We start from the raw sequence: 16,789 nt of genomic DNA on the forward strand, positions 1-16,789 counted from the left end.
CCGCCGTGGGGAGATAAGCCCCTCGCGCGCGGGCGGGACCAGGTCTCTCCGCCCACAGACCCCCCCCCCCCCCCCCCCCCCGGCAGACAGCATAGCGACGTACAGCGCCACGCTGAGGCCATTTTTCCCTCCCCTTCAGCCAAACACGAACAGAGAAAGAGTGGGAGACGCGTAGAGGCCGGGAAAAAAATTCGCGGATTCATCTCACGACAGCCTAAAATTCATATAGTTATACCCACAGAACAAGGAGGGAAATAAAGAAGTGCGACTCTTACAGTGGAAACTGAAAACATGTTTCACGCGACATGTGTCGCTATCTGTTGGACGAGCCCATAACTACCAGCAAATAAAAATTCGGAATAGAGGTTCTCATACTCAGTTTTTTTTTTAGTTAATACGTTTTTTTGGTTGTAATAAGTTATCTCCTTCGCGGCGCAAAACTAATTTAATCGATGCGATAATACTTAATGCTGTTTTGTAATATACCGTCATGTAATAAATAAAGGAGTAGGAGGTGTAAAAACACATTGTATTACACACCACAAAATTAGTGGCTACCTAAACAGAGTGTATTTTCACTGGTTCGTTTTCCTGATAATAGCTTATTAAATTAATATAGTTATGTCAGCAATATATTATAAAAACTACTATCTCGCGGACGGGCCCATAACTACTTCAAAAAACTATGTTTCAGTCTCGGTAATTATAGTTTCTCCCCCATGGTTATACCTCAGTGGTGCCTCTGCTATTGGCTCGCAACTCACCTGGATGACTCTGGGCCAGTGAGAAAACACTCAACCGAAGCTGTATCGAATCACAGGCCACTACATCGGGACACCTTCACAAGACAGCAGCAAATGAGAGGGTGACATTTGACCGAGTGTACGTAGAACAATCAAGTTCATCCTAGTGGTCATTGAACCCGCGAATTTTTCCTGTCCCTAGGAGACAGTCATCAAAAATTCAAACTAAATGCAATCACGCAGTTTTACAGTCAACGTTTGGGTATTTACAGTTCTAACGTACTTTTTTTTCTGAAACTTTCATGGTCACCCAAATCCAATGGCATTTGTTAGTGGAGCAAAAAAGTGTAAGAAAGTGCTGAAAGTACACCGTGGGAAACAAACAATTATGAGCACTGAGCCAGAGACGTGGCTACAAAACATGCACATAAATAAATATCTGGCGTCAAACATGACTGACATTTTTTTTTATTTTAAGAAATTTGAAGCACTCGATGTTTATTTTTCCTCATAAATCTGAATATAGATTAAAAATAGTTTATATATATATATATATATATATATATATATATATTTGTTCTCACAATATTGGTACCACGTGCAAGTTCATATCATACGCCGTCTGGTTTGTACTTGGGACCGTAGTACTTGAATAATACGTGAATTCGTAATTTTTGTAATTTGTGATTTTGTAGGTTTCAGTTGGTGTGCGTTGTTTTGCAAACACAGCGACACTCCGATGAGGTTAACAGTAAACATATTAAAAATAAATAAATTCAGTTTCAGGGTTAAACTATATATTTTAATAAAGATATCTCTTGGCTGCACTATTAGCATCTACATCTCCTGATATTATACAGACACACATACTTAAATATATATATTCCCTACTCATAAAAAAAATATTAAAACAAAGTAAAGCAGCTAATTGCAATTTGAATTATTTATTTCGACCACCACACCAAATTCGGAAAGAAAAAAAAGTTAAAACTAGCACGCCGAATCAGTGTTTTTGACGTGACAACGTCTAATAAATTGATGAACGCCGGCTGCACGCACGAAAAAGTGACCAGTTACGTACATTGTCCCGTTTCGCTGTGTCCCGTTACGATCATTTTCATTGGTCTTTGCTATCCCGTTAATCCTAGCATTGCTGCAGAGTCCGTGGCGCAAATATATTATTTTTGACTGCATCTTGGTGTTGGGTAAGCCATTTTCCTTCACATCATCCTTGAAACACTCCCATTCGTTTCCTACTTTTCCTATCATCGTCCTATCCTTAACAGAATAACACAGATTGAAAGAAGTTAAATAGCAAACATGTATAAAAGTTATAGTTAAAATAATCTCTCCGTTAAAGTAATAAACATATTTGAATTAATGAGTGTAAATAAAAGTAAATTTATCAATTAAATTGTAGATTTAATTTCACTCCTTCTTTGTATCCATACAAAAGAGTGATAATTCAATAAAAAAGATTCAATTTTATTCATAGAACTATGCAATCATTTCATGAATGTTTTGTTATGACGTTGTCACGTTAAACTATCGTCCGTAAACCGACTTTACAGACAACCGATTTTTTTTTATCCTTGTATACACAATTTTCACACACATAATCTAGTCACGTGACCACTTGGACCGAAAAAAAACCTATCGATTCAACCGGGATCCCAGTCCGACTTGCAAGTTATTGTCCTATGCCTCTCCCGCCGCGAATCAGAAGGCTGAATCCCGTTGCTCGCCCCATGCGCACTATCGCCCGGGAAGGATTTCCGTAATGCAAACCAAGGCCATCTATGTGCCGCCTGCGTCTCTCCGCTTCCGGCCAATCACACGCGCGAACCTCCGCTCGTGGTCTGAACGCAAGAGACTGGGGCGCTGACGTCATCAAGGATGGAGTTCACTTGGTGTGCATACAGTTGTTACGAGAGGGGAAAGTGCGATAACACAAGACAAACAAAAAAAAAATTGGTTGTCTGTAAAGTCGGTTTACGGACGATAGTTTTAACGTGACAACGTCATAACAAAACATTGATGAAAGGATTGCATACGTTTATGAATAAAATTGAATCATTTTTATTTTAATAATAAAATAATAAATACTTGAAATTATACTAGTGATCAGATTTTTCAAATGCAAGAATAACTAACCTTTATTGCCGAAATTGTTGTTGTAATAAGCAATGAAAACCACATTAACTTTTCACTTCACTTTATAACCAGTCGACGAAACAGTTCACGTGCAGATGTAAGTTGTGTGCTGCCGCTGTCTTTCTTCTCCTCGGACGCATAGGCCAATCTAGTGGAAGAGAGATAGATGCGGCGCAAGCGTACAATGAGCGTAACGGGACACAGCGTAACGGAACAATGTGCTTAACGGAACACAGCGTAACGGGACACTTTTTCGTGCGTGCAGCCGGCGTTCATCGATTTATTAGACGTTGTCACGTCAAAAAAAATCCCAGAAACCTTCATATACGAGTAGTAAATGCTGCTGATGTAATACTCCACTATTAAATTTTCTGGTAACTATCCTAAACATGTGACACTAGTTATCAATCTAAAGATTGTCTGGATATTTTTCCGTTAACCCGTTGTTTATCTTCTAAATTTGTTTAGAAAAGTCATAGTCATAGGAAATGTACCACATTTGTGCGGTGAATTTCCCATTACGATGTTCCAGTATGGTAAATGCTTACGTACAACATGTACTCCGCAATGTACGGAAGCAGTTTCATTACTCTTTAAAACAATCTCGCATTAAGTAACGGAACAACTTTCGTGTGTAGGCAACGCAACAATTGTCATGAGTGCACTAAGAGTGCTCTAACTAACTTGTTACTGTGGACATATTTTATTCTCTCATGACAAAAATTTTCTCGATTAAACAAAAATAAACCTAATCAAGTCACCACCTAGTTCAACATTATGATTAGGGTAATATGGGGTAAATCGGTTAACAGTTTTTTAATCATGCTCAAAATTAGTGAAACATTTTCTATTTTTTTATCACAGTAGGAGAGTCCAATAATGCATCAAACTAATATGATTTTGAATTTCTAGAAAATAAAATTACCTTCAAATAATTTTAATTTATCCTCAAATGGGTAGTTTGAAGGTATGGCTCGAAACCACAGTTTGATTCATGTTAAAAAGCTGGGGTTAATTGGCATACTTTATGTAAAACACACATAAAAAAAGAGCAAAATGTTTCACAGTAAAAAAAATTAGAATTTATAATCAGGATTTAATTCTGGCGTCTATATTTTAATAGCAACAATTTTAGTACTTCTATTAAATGAATAAGTAAAGAAAGTTGTTGGTTGTTTTATTTTAGATTTCCCTTTCCACCGATTTACCCCCACATTACCCTAAATTCAAGTGCTAAAACATCAAACTACATTTAATCTGTTCCTAATTAGAAGTGAAGTTCATTACATAACAGGCGATGTAATAAAAAGCTGTGGCATATTTTCAATTTTAAAAAAAATAGTGAAATAGCAAGTTTACCACAAGCGAAGCACCGGACGTCTTCACCAGCTTTTATGCATTTGGTAAGTCAGGGGTGCCCACAAGGGGGGGGTAACAACGCAGACTGCGTCATTAAAATTTCAGGGGGGGGGGGGAGGTTAAAAGACGATAAAAATGTATATATTATTTACATAATTATAGCTTCTAATGTGAAAATACTTTTCTGGTGCTTTGATAATTGAAAGGGATTTTGTAAATCAAATTGGCAACCCCGCACTTTCCTCAATAAAATCAGTTTGGCATCTGTCGGTTCAGGATGAAATATTACCTGATATGACCAAAATTATTATTAGAAAATCAGTTTTAATTAATGCAAAATCGGATAAAATATAATACTAAAAAAGTATAATATTATAAAATAATTGAGTAAATCATCGAGAAAATGGCATAAAAAAATTCGGGGGGGGGGGGAGGGGCCCATTATTAGGTTAGGGGGGGGGGGGTGGTGAGTCATAATGTTTAGGGGGGGTGGGCACCTCTGGGTAAGTGGTTCGAAAATGCAACGATTAGCACACCTACGCCCTTGGTACAACAAACCACGATTGCGCAACAAATAAAAATGCGGAACGACAGGCCGAAATTCGTGACCCTTACGTGGTAGCCCAACTCTTCTCACCTGGGCCTTCCACCCCCCCCCCCCCACCTTTTTCCCCTTATACAGGCGTAACCTGGCTTGCTCTGATGCGCGTTAATTGGGGGAATCCTTCTTTTCACAAACGAGAGAGCCAAACGCCCGAAAATGCATCTTCGGGGTTTTTTTTTTGTTCATAGTAAATAAATATGGCGGTGTTGATAAAAGGATACTAATGGTCAGTTAGTAGAGACCGAAAAAATTCGCGAACTCATTTCGCGATAGGCTAAAATACAAATAGTTATACCTCAGTGCTGTCTCTGCTATTGGCTCATAACTCACCTGGATGACTCTGGGCCAATGAGAAACACCCGACCAAAGCTTTTATCGAATCACAGGCTGCTACGCTGGGACGTCTCACAAGACAGCAGCCAATGAGTGGGTGACATGTGACCGAGTGTACGTAGAACTGTGGAGTTCATCCTACAGGTCATTGAACCCGCGAATTTTTTCGGTCCCTATCAATTAGGTTAGGTCAGCTACATTATAAATACTTAAAAAAAAAAAAAAAAAACATTGTGGACGGTTTATTTGGTTAGGATAGCTACATAAAAGATACGGGAATAAAAGCATGAACTTCGGGGAACTTCGGGTTTCGGCTCTCTCGTCAGTGAAAAGAAGGCTTCCCGTTAATTGTTCCCCGCATGACCCGGGCTGTGTGTCTGTGCAGGTTTTACCCGGGCCACAGCAGCCAGCTGTGGCTGGAGAGACCACTGGGACGTCAGCTAGGGCGAATCACTGTCACTACCAGCCAAGAACCACCAGTAGCACGAGATGCACGTGGCATCTTATAGCACTATAGCATTATAGCATTATAGCATGATCTCGAGGGGTATTGAAAGCTCCGCATAAACAGCATTGCGTGCAACACTCGCAAACTGCACATACCAAACAACGAATGCTTGCTGCCAAAGTTCAAAACAATATAAAAAAATCCACGCAACACAATGTGATTTTGTGCGTCTGGAATAAAAACCGTTAATTGAGGTAAAATAAAGGTCAGTAAACAATTAATTAAAATCAATCATTTTTCTTAAGGATGAAAATAAAGGTATAGTGTACGAACTGTGTTCCAATGTTCTGGAAATAAGAGCCTAAACAAAGGGGTAAGGCGGTTGGAGGTTGGAGAGAGAAAAAAAGAAGGGGGGGGGGGGTTTATGGGTGATATACGCCTACACCCCTCCCAAAATTCTAAAAAAAAAAAAAAGTAGGTTTACGGACGATAGTTTAACGTGACAACGTCATAACAAAACATTGATGAAATGATAGTTTAGTTAAAGTACTTAATTTAAAAGCTACTTTTGAAAAGCCCGCCTTAACCTATTTAATATAATAGTAGATTCATAGGCCAATCGAGTGGAAGAGAGATAAATGCGGCACAAGCGTACAATGAGCGTAACGGGACACAGCGTAACGGGACAATGTGCGTTACGGGACAACATTTTCGTGCGTGCAGCCGGCGTTCATCGATTTATTAGACGTTGTCACGTCAAAAAACCTACCAGCATTCCCGCTAGCAGAAGGATGCGATGTAAAAGCCAACAGCGGACGCTGGAGACGCGCGGAGCCGTACCTCGCGAACACCCGGTGGCCGTGACTCGCCAACACCCGGTGGCCGTGTCTCGCCAACACCCGGTGGCCGTGTCTCGCCAACACCCGGTGGCCGTGTATCGCGGCGACCACTCGCATGAGGCGCGGGGAGGAGGAAGTCGCTATCGCCCACCGGAGGGCCAATCAGCGAGGCTCATTAGCCCTCATTAGCACCACGAGCCAGCTGCCTGCGACCTATCGGCGATTCTTGCGACGGGGAAGAAACACTTGAAACGATTTCACGGGACATGAATGTTTTGTACACTTGTTCTGCTCGCGTGATAAGGGGGGGGGGGGGGGGGCAGGCCTGGAGAAACGGCAATAGAACTTAACTGCCCATGCACCGACGGTTGTCGTCACACCTATCAGCAGTAGCCCTAATACCCTATACCGAGGGGCAGGTATTTTTCGCGAAAAGATCTGAACGCCCATTAGACTGAAACAAAGGTATACCCGCACCTGTAGTTTCTTCCTTGTGATTGGCGGCCGTCTGCGAGAGAAGTCGTTGCCTTATTTGACCGACCCATTCAGGACGCGTTTGCTTTCACGTTGAATCGCTGTGATTGATGTTGTTACAATCGATATGTACCTGGGAGAAACTCGCCCAATCACGAAACACAGACGATGCTACAGTGTTTTAACTTTCAGCTAGTCTCGAAATCTTTTCGCGAAATATGCATGTCCCTACCTATACACTATTTTAGACATTCAGCATTCATGAGTAGAGACCGGAAAAATTCGCGAGTTCATTTCGAGATAGCCTAAAATACAAATCGTTATACCTTAGTGCTGCATCTGCTATTGGCTCACAACTCACCTGGATGACTCTGGACCAATGAGAAACACCCAACCAAAGCTTTATCGAATCACAGGCTGCTTCACTGGAACGTGTCTCACAAGACAGCAGCCAATGAGTGGGTGGCATTTGACAGAGTGTACGTAGAACTATGGAGTTCATCCTACAGGTCATTGAACCCGCGAATTTTTCCGGTCCCTATCCATGAGTCAGTTGGATCCACTTATTTATGGAATCACATTAGCATAGCAAAAAAATGCTTCAGTATTTACATCATTTTACACTGCATCTCATAGAGAGAAAAAAAACTCAATAATGGACAACAAATAGGAACGCATAAACAGCTGATGCAAAATGTTACGTGTAGGCGTAATATTTTGCTCTCAGCTGATTTCAAGTTAAATAATATCAGTGCGTACTTAGATCGCCTAAAAATGGAATAATCGCATTAATCAGATTTTTACAGACACTTGGCTTGCAAAATGTTATTTTAGATATAACATTATTTGACGTCAGCTGATAATGGCTCGTTTACGTATACATATTTTCTGTCCGTCCTTGAGGCTTTCCTACGACTATCAGTATAAAACCAGCAAATTAGCGGCGTTATGTCTGTGAAATTGTTTTAAAACACGTTTTTAAGTTAAAAGTCAGTTGTTTAACGTCGTGAAGTCACGCAAAAAAACAAAAAGGGGGTTGTCTGTAAAGTCGGTTTACGGACGATAGTTTAACGTGACAACGTCATAACAACACATTGATAAAATGATTGCATACCTTTAAGAAATAAATTGAATCAATTTTATTGAATTATCACTATTTTGTATGGGTACAAAGAAGGGGTGAAATGAAACCTACAATTTAATTGATAAATTTACTTTTATTTGCAGTCATTAATTCAAATATGTTTATTACTTTAACGAAGAGATTATTTTAACTATAACTTTTATACATGTTTGCTATTTAACTTCTTCTAATCGGTGTTATTCTGTTAAGGATAGGATGATGATAGGAAAATTATGAAACGAATGGGAGTGTTTCAAGTTTAATGTGCCTCGAAAAAGTCAAACCGATGGTTGTTCCAATCGAGTGGAAGAGAGATAGATGCGGCGCAAGCGTACAATGAGCGCAACGGGACAATGTGCGTAACGGGACACTTTTTCGTGCGTGCAGAAGGCGTTCATCGATTTATTAGACGTTGTCACGTCAAAAAAAAAACTGTTTCAAGGTTGAATGAATTGGTTCAAGTGTCTGACGTCTCGTCAGAGGTGATGTGAACGGGGCGGTGACGTAACGCATTGGCGAGAATAAACAGGGAGTTCAGGAGGCTTCCGATAGTCCGGACAGCCTGATGACCGGTACCACCTATAAGGAATGTAAGGACTCAAGCCAACTGAGCTGACTTAAAATGTCCAAAAACACCCAGCGGCAGTAGGAGGCGTTCTGCACATCCCGGAATTAGGTTGACAGACAAATTTAGTTTTGGTCTGTGTGTGCGTCGAAATGTTCATCCTTACGTTTATTGACGTGGCAACGTCCAATAAATCGATGAACGCCGGCTGCACGCACGAAGAAGTGTCCCGTTACGCACATTGTTCCGTTACGCTCATTGTTCCGTTACGCTGTGTCCCGTTACGCTGTTTGTTCCGTTACGCTGTCGGCGAGTGCAGTAATAATAGGTTGTGTTATAATTGACTAAAAAAATTATGGTGATTTATATAATTGATGATAGATTATTGATTACAGTTTATTTATATGAAAACTTGTTCATAATTATATTTAAACTTTATAGCTAAACGCGAGTTTTTTAAATTAATTACAAGTCATCTACACGTGAACTGTTTCGTCGACTGTTTATAAAGTGAAGTGAAAGGTTAATGTGGTTTTCATTGCTTATTACAACAAAAATTTCTGCAATAAAGGTTATTCTTGCATTTTAAAAATCTGATTACTAGTATAATTTCAAGTATTTATTCTTTTATTATTAAAATAAAAATGATTCAATTTAATTCATAAAAGTATGCAATCATTTCATCAATTTTTTGTTATGACGTCACGTTAAACTATCGTCCGTAAACCGACTTTACAGACAACCAATTTTTTATTTAACAATATTTGCAGCCGAACTCCATCTTGCAGACGTATATGCTACACAACTTGGCGTTCATCGATAAAGAGATAGACCGTCCGTTGATCCGGCAATATCGGTAATACCGCAACCTGCAAGAGTCCCTATCTGCCGGATTGTCGGAATGTTACTGTGCCGTGAAACAAAAAAAAAAGACATGAGAGCGAGACTTTCAGTACTTGCCAGTGATTATGTAACATCTAACCTCAGTAACGAGCAAATTCATGAGTTCTTGTGTTGAAAATACGCTTATAATACAAAACTCGGGCCTTGAACACGAAATTAAATCCGCATTTAAAAAAAAAATAATAATGCCAAGTGTGAATAATATTTACGCAAATTGTGTTTTCAACTACATTTCTTGACGCGAATCACACGTAGTTTCCGCACCCGCCGCTAGAATTCGTTGCCGGAGCAGCTACGTCGACTATCGAGTCATTTTATTAGTGGACAGAAATATTGACTATATAATGAAACGGCTTTGATAAACTAAAAAAAAAAAAAAAAACTTCGGAAATAAATACTAAAACCCGTTTTTGGACCTGATTTTCGACAAGAAATTCTATTCAAATTCTGCCAATCTTGTAAAAATTAATCAAACAGTTAATAGTATAAAGTTTACCTTTTGCTTTGTGAACTTTGGTTCGCGCCATCCGCCACAGATGGCAGCACCGTGGATACACATTTCCGTTCCATAAAAAAAAAACACTCCTACTGAATGCCGTATACTGGGAGCTAAGCTGTTACATATCAAAAAACCACCGTAACGTCCGCCACTTTTAACGCTCGCGTGAAATTCTGGTACGGTCTCAGCGGGGAGCCCAAAACGTCACCTGAACACTCGACTACAGTGTCAAGCACGATGGGGAACAGACACAAGAACTTAACTTACAAGCGCCGCATCCTTGGCTGTGTAGGAGGAAAATAACCGACTTCAGAAACGCACGTGTGGCTTTCGGTACAGAGCGACAAGGAAATGCACGAAGATCCACGGGTTCAATAAAACAGCAAGGAAATAGCTTAAAACTGGGATACATGTAGCAGAAACCACTGAATTTTTACTTCGAGTACGAATGATGACGGAAGCAGTTGCCAGTTCTTGAAACGTCGAATCCGTTTAGTCTAGGACAAGCCTACTGGGTCAATTTGTGCCGTCGTCGTTTGTGTTGTAGCCAACTAGCGCTGGCTAAATTTTTATGAGCGGTACACAGCGGCAACCAAAATGAACAGATAAGTGTTATAACATTAGAAAAGTCTTAAAAAGAAAATTTACACATCAGACAACTTCGTATTTATGTTAATTAAATAAGTAAGCGGTAATATCAGTTTCAATATTAGATTTCAACTTCTAAATATATATTTTATACGGGAAAAAAATAACTAAACAAAGCGCTCAGAATCTAACAGCGGGACCAAAAACATCATGCGACGTTAGTGCGAGAATTTTATTTCCCACCCAAATTTTGACGCTCTAAAATAACGGTCCAGAATATCTGTGTGGTTTCATCGCTGGGTTGCTTGTCGCTGTGTTGACCAGGTTATCTATTTGATACCATCATTGTGTTCCTCTGTCTGTCGCCGTGTTCTCCAAGATGGTTGTTTTGTATTTGCTGTTCTCGTTGAATCTGTCTCGTCGTTCAGTCCACTATGCTCGTATTTGCTGTGATATTTTTCCTGTCTAATTCCTTCCACAGAATCCTCTGTGCCGTCTAGGCATGTGACAGTTGACATCAGCTGATTTTAGCTTGTTTTTCTGTGTGCTTGTGTATTTATCCTTTTTTTTTTTGGTTCGTTTTTTTTTTTTTTTTTTTTTAGGTTTCTCTGTGACACACACAGTAAACCAGCAGTGGCATTTGTCTAAAAAAAAATGCTTTAAATCAATCTTGCACATTGCAAGAATAATTCAAACGTACATATATATAGATGTACAAATAGACATACACTCACATACGCAATTATTATAGACAGAAAAAAAATTGCGGATAAATTTCGCGCTAAGCTGATTATATATATATAATATACTAATATATATTAACATAAATGTTGCGTTTGCCATTGGCTCACTGTTCACCTCGACAACTGGACAACTGGACAACTCTGGGCCAACGAGAAACACTCAACAAAAGAAGTTTATCGAATCACAAGGCAAATCAGTTGAGACGACTCGCAAGCCAGCAGCCAATGAACCAGTTTTGTTTGCCCGAGTATGCAAAGGACTGTGTAGTCTACCGTGAAGGTAATCGAAACCGAGAATTTTTTTCCCAGTCCCTGACAGTAATTATACATGCGTTACGTAACCGTCTGAGATATTTAACTGAATGACGCAACTCCTAGGAAAGAATTGTTGAAATAACGTGACTTCCTCGCTGACAATCACAAATTACGAGCGTATATATATATATATATATATATTTATTTATTTATTTATTATTATTATTTGAGTGCCTACCAACAGTCAGAGCCTTTCACAGGTGGGCACTTAACAAATATTACAAAAAAATAACAATAACACACACAAAACACAATAATAACACAACAATAAAATGGGACAACACAAACATATGACAAAAGACACTTAAAAAAATATAATAACTAAATTTGTCAATTTTAAAATAAATCATTATCAATGAAATAACAATAATACATTATTTACATCAGAAATTATCTTAACTGCAAGAAAATTAAGAATTCAAAATGTCTTTCATTGAGATTTTTGCCCTTTTGAAAGGGTCTAAATCTTTCAAAATATCATTACAATTATCAGTACACCGTTTCGATAGCTCATTTTTTATGTGATACGTTCGAAAAGGTCGCATTATTCTATGATTGAATGAAGGAACTCAAAGACCAATTTTGTTTAATATTTCAGTGCTGTGGTAAACATTTATAAAACAATTTATTACAAAAACAGTATCAGAAACTTTCCTTATAAACTGCAGTGTACGCGTGTTCAGGGTTTCAAGGGTTAAGTCGTAGTTAAAATTCTCTGAATTATCATCTATTAAATGTTTGTTAAAAATGTAACTAAACAATATCTTATATATATCACGAAATCGCAGTACAAACATAAATATTTATACCTAAGTATGTATACACATGGAGTTGCAATTAGTTGGCGTCCGACTGTTAGCTTTATCTCACTGCGGTAATTGACGCCGCGATATCCACGACTATCGTAGAACGAGTCTATGCCTACTCTTATCTCGAGCAGAGCCGCGGCCTGCCATATCAGAGCGCGGCGTATCGATCGAATTGGCTGAGGTCACAGGCCACCTTCCGCTGGTGATAAAGAGATCAAGTCTAAACCTCTAGCGTGTTGGCCAAAAAATTAGCTAGTCTCAGAAACCGAAATTTAAACATCCTTGACGGAATGCCTGCACATGATTTTAAACCGTGTCTGGTTTTATCCCAGACGAGGGCTCACATTATTTTTTTTTTTAGCGCGTCAAGTATTGGATAAAATACAAGGCTTGGATTGGTCATTTCCGATAATGGTTTAATTTTCGATTCACGTGCGTGATAACGGACACAGTCAAATGCAATGTTGATGGCCAAGGATGGTGTAGAGGGACACACCGGTATAGGGTTGATTGGCGCATAATTAGGGGCAGGCATTTTTCGCGAAAACGTCTGAACGCCTGTTAAGACTGCAACAAGGTATACCCGCACCTGTGGTTTCTTCCTTGTGATTGGCGGCCGTCTGCGAGAGAGAAGTCGTTGCCTTATTTAACCACACCGAATCACTGTGATTGGTGTTGTTACAATCGATATGTACCTGGGAGAAACTCACCCAATCACGAAACACAAGACGATGCTATAGTGTTTTAACTCTCATCTAGTCTCGAAATCTTTTCGCGAAATCTACATGTCAACAGCTCTGTGCTTTGCACGGTCTGTAGCAGAGTCAATCCACGTGTATACAATCAATGGGTGCACACGATATCACTCACCTCGCAACACACACGTTCACCACAAGGACGTTTGAAGGAGTGGGCGAAGGGAGCGGGTGAGGTAGAGTTCTTATCCAAGTGGTCAAGACTTTATGGCAAAAAAGCATTCGGGGGTTCATGGGAATCGAGCAGAGTTTTTCGTGATTGACTAATTCACTGTAGAATAACTTAAATTGATTTTTAAGGAGCACGTATTTAATATTTAAGTTATTTAATATATATATATAGGGGAAGGGGGGGCAAGATGGGGTCGTGAGGCAAGATGGGGCAGGTGGTTAGTTGTCTGCATGGTGCTGCCATCTTGCGGGAAACGATTGTATCTCGAAGAGCAAGTCACGCTGGCTCGGCGTACAAGATTTTAGTAAGCTTGGAGTATTTCGTTGTGTTCGGTGGCCATTTTAATGTATTTCTCTGTTATGATCTTATTTTAATTGGTTTTGGCAAAGCCAACAGGTAAGCCACGATTTAAAATGTTATATTTCTTGGATTGTATTGAATAACATAGTGTTTGAGGTTTTTAATACTGTAACTGCGGAAGTGACTAATAAAGCTGTAAAGTTATTATACTTCTTTTAAGTTTTATGCTACAGATGAGGCAAGATGGGGACGTCCCCATCTTGCCCCTTAAAATATTGTCACGCCAAGAGTAATGCTTATGATAAGTTGTAGTTATATTATAGGTTTAAAAACCATACCTGCTCGTTTGTAATAGTTTAGTAAAAAGTAAAAACGTACGGGTTTTGGGGAAGTAGGATGCACTTAAGCACAAGTCCACATTTTCTCTAACAATATATATTTTTTTATGGTATCGGAGCTTTTGTTTATTGTATCTACCAGTATTTTAATGGATGTAAGAATTGTTTTTAAAGCTAAATTATGCGGATAATAAATGATATAACTGAGTCAGATAAATGCAGTTCTGTTTACTAAACTATTTTTTTTATAGAAAACAATTTTAACCAACTGTTAATTGAATTGTGGGCATATTTAATCTGGCTCAGAGAGGGCTTTGTCGTACTCGCGTTTACGTCACTCTTATGTCAGAGAGCACTCTCTGGCGGTTCCGATATGCTCAGATAGAGTGCCATCCACCATGTTGGTTTTAAAACTTCAGATTTCGGCTCTCTCTCGACAGTAGGCCTAGCATCCTCTTAATTGAGAAAAGGCAACCAATTACAATATAGATAAAGTTAGATCATAATATTTTTAAGTAGAGCACATGTTACCAAATACATTTAAACAGTGTATTACACATGTATTTGGTCATTTTAATATTGTCCCTAATTAATATATTTTTTTCCAGACAAAATGGTACGGACCTATAAAAGAAAGACAGATCGACAGAAGTGGTCCGAAGAGTCGATGCAAAAAGCAATTGACGAAGTTTTGCAAAACAAAATGGGTTATCGTAAGGCATCTGCTGCTTTTAATGTCCCACAAACAACACTAGAGAGGAAGGTGGCTATATTTCGACAAAATCCTCATCAGCCACTCAAGGTCAGTTTGGGACCATTTGAAACAGTGTTTAGTCTTGAAGAGGAAGATGAGCTAGTAGTTTACTTGAAAGAAATGGAAGGCATGTTGTTTGGTCTAAACACTGCTGATCTGAGAAAACTAGCTTTTCAATTAGCTGTGAAGAATAACAAGAATCATAAGTTTGATGTTGCCAAAGAAGAGGCGGGTTTGGACTGGCTTAAATGTTTTATGAAGCGACATCCGGATTTGTCTCTTCGAAAACCGGAAGCTACTTCTGCAGCGAGAGCAATGGGGTTCAACAGAGCTGTGGTTACCAAATTTTTTGAACTATTAGGACAGCTGTATGACCAATACCAAATTACTCCAGACAGAGTGTACAACTGCGATGAAACAAGTGTTTCATCAGTGCCAAAGTCAAGATCGAAAATCATCTCTTCGAAAGGAAGAAAACAAGTTGGAGCTCTAACATCGGCAGAGAGAGGACAAACAGTAACTGTAGAACTTTGTGTCAGTGCATCAGGCGTTTACATGCCACCGATGATGATATTTCCTCGACAGAGGATGAAAGACGAACTGTTGGATGGGTCTGCACCTGGAACTTGGGCCGAATGTCATCCATCAGGCTGGATGCAGTCCGACATTTTCGTAAGGTGGTTCAAGCGGTTTATGCATTTTACTAACGCATCCAAAGATAATCGTGTTTTATTACTGTTTGACGGCCATTCTACGCACACAAAAAATCTTGAACTAATTGATCTAGCAAGAGAAAATGGGGTTATCCTCCTCTGTTTCCCGCCGCACTGCACACATCGCCTCCAGCCACTGGACGTTACATTCATGAAGCCACTCAGCACATATTATGAAGCTGCAGTAACCAATTGGTTGCGATGTCACCCAGGGCGTGTTGTCACAATGTATCAGATAGCCAGCTTGTTTGGAAGTGCTTTTCTACGAGCAGCCACAATGACGACAGCCATCAATGGTTTCAAAACCACGGGAATATGGCCAATACACCCTGAGGTCTTTCAGGATAGTGATTTCTTGCCTTCCAAAACAACTGACAGACCAGCGCCTAGTGTCATTGAAGGAGCCAGCATACAAGAATCTTCGGGTTCTCAAGTATGCAAGGATAATTCTGTTCCTAGTTGTTCGTCCAAAACTACTGACAGAATAATGCCTGATGATGTCACTGAAAAAGATAGCACACCAGAATCCTCGAATCCTGTAGTAAACAAGAATTGCATATTTCCTAGCTGTTCGTTCTCCACTGTACAAAATAACACTGGTGCATTTAGTCGAGTATCCCCAAAAGATACAATGCCATTTCCCCATGTCGGCAAAGAAAGGAACAATTCTAGTGATCGGCGCCGTGGGAAAACTGCTATTTTAACTGAATCGCCATATAGAAATGACCTGAAAGCTCAAACTGGGAAACGTGCTGTTTCTTGCAAAAAGAAGCTGAACCTAGAGCACAGAATGATTACAACAAAGAAGAGTAGGGCCACCATCAAACAGAAAAAGGACAAAGATTCTGAAGTGAAAGAATCTGAAGATGCTAAGTGTATTTTTTGTGGTCATTTGTTTTCTGAATCAACGGAAGCTTGGGTTAAGTGTATAGAATGTCAAGGGTGGGCTCACTGTGCATGTGCTGGAGAAGACGATGAGGACGAAGACACTGTTTATGTATGTGACATGTGTAAATAATGGCACCCCATCTTGCCCCAAGTTATGCCCCATCTTGCCCCATGTATGGGGCAAGATGGGGTGTTATCGTGAGATCGTAAATGTTTTGCCATTGTTTTCAGTGAGTTATCTGTAACTATCATTTTAGTTTACATTGATAGCCTGACATTTTGTGCACCTGTAGAAATATTTGTCGCCATATTAGCAACAACCATTATTTTTTTAAGGCAATTTCTTCTTAGCGTCCCCATCTTGCCCCCC

At 39.5% G+C, this 16,789-nt stretch overlaps 1 protein-coding gene across 3 annotated transcripts in view; it reads right to left on the reverse strand.

Moving 5' to 3' along the window:
• The window catches only part of LOC134538845 (fibronectin type-III domain-containing protein 3A), a 416,513-nt gene that overhangs the window by 342,299 nt on the left and 57,425 nt on the right, over positions 1–16,789 (reverse strand). The window contains exon 1 of one of the 3 annotated variants that reach the window (XM_063380389.1): positions 6,411–6,582. The exons of the other annotated variants lie outside the window; for them this stretch is intronic. The gene's annotated coding sequence lies outside the window, so the exon portion shown is untranslated. Of the gene's footprint in view, positions 1–6,410; positions 6,583–16,789 lie in introns of those variants that run through there. 3 annotated transcript variants of the gene reach the window in all.

The sequence above is a fragment of the Bacillus rossius genome, chromosome 14, assembly GCF_032445375.1.
Source record: "Bacillus rossius redtenbacheri isolate Brsri chromosome 14, Brsri_v3, whole genome shotgun sequence".
Classification (NCBI taxonomy): domain Eukaryota; kingdom Metazoa; phylum Arthropoda; class Insecta; order Phasmatodea; family Bacillidae; genus Bacillus; species Bacillus rossius.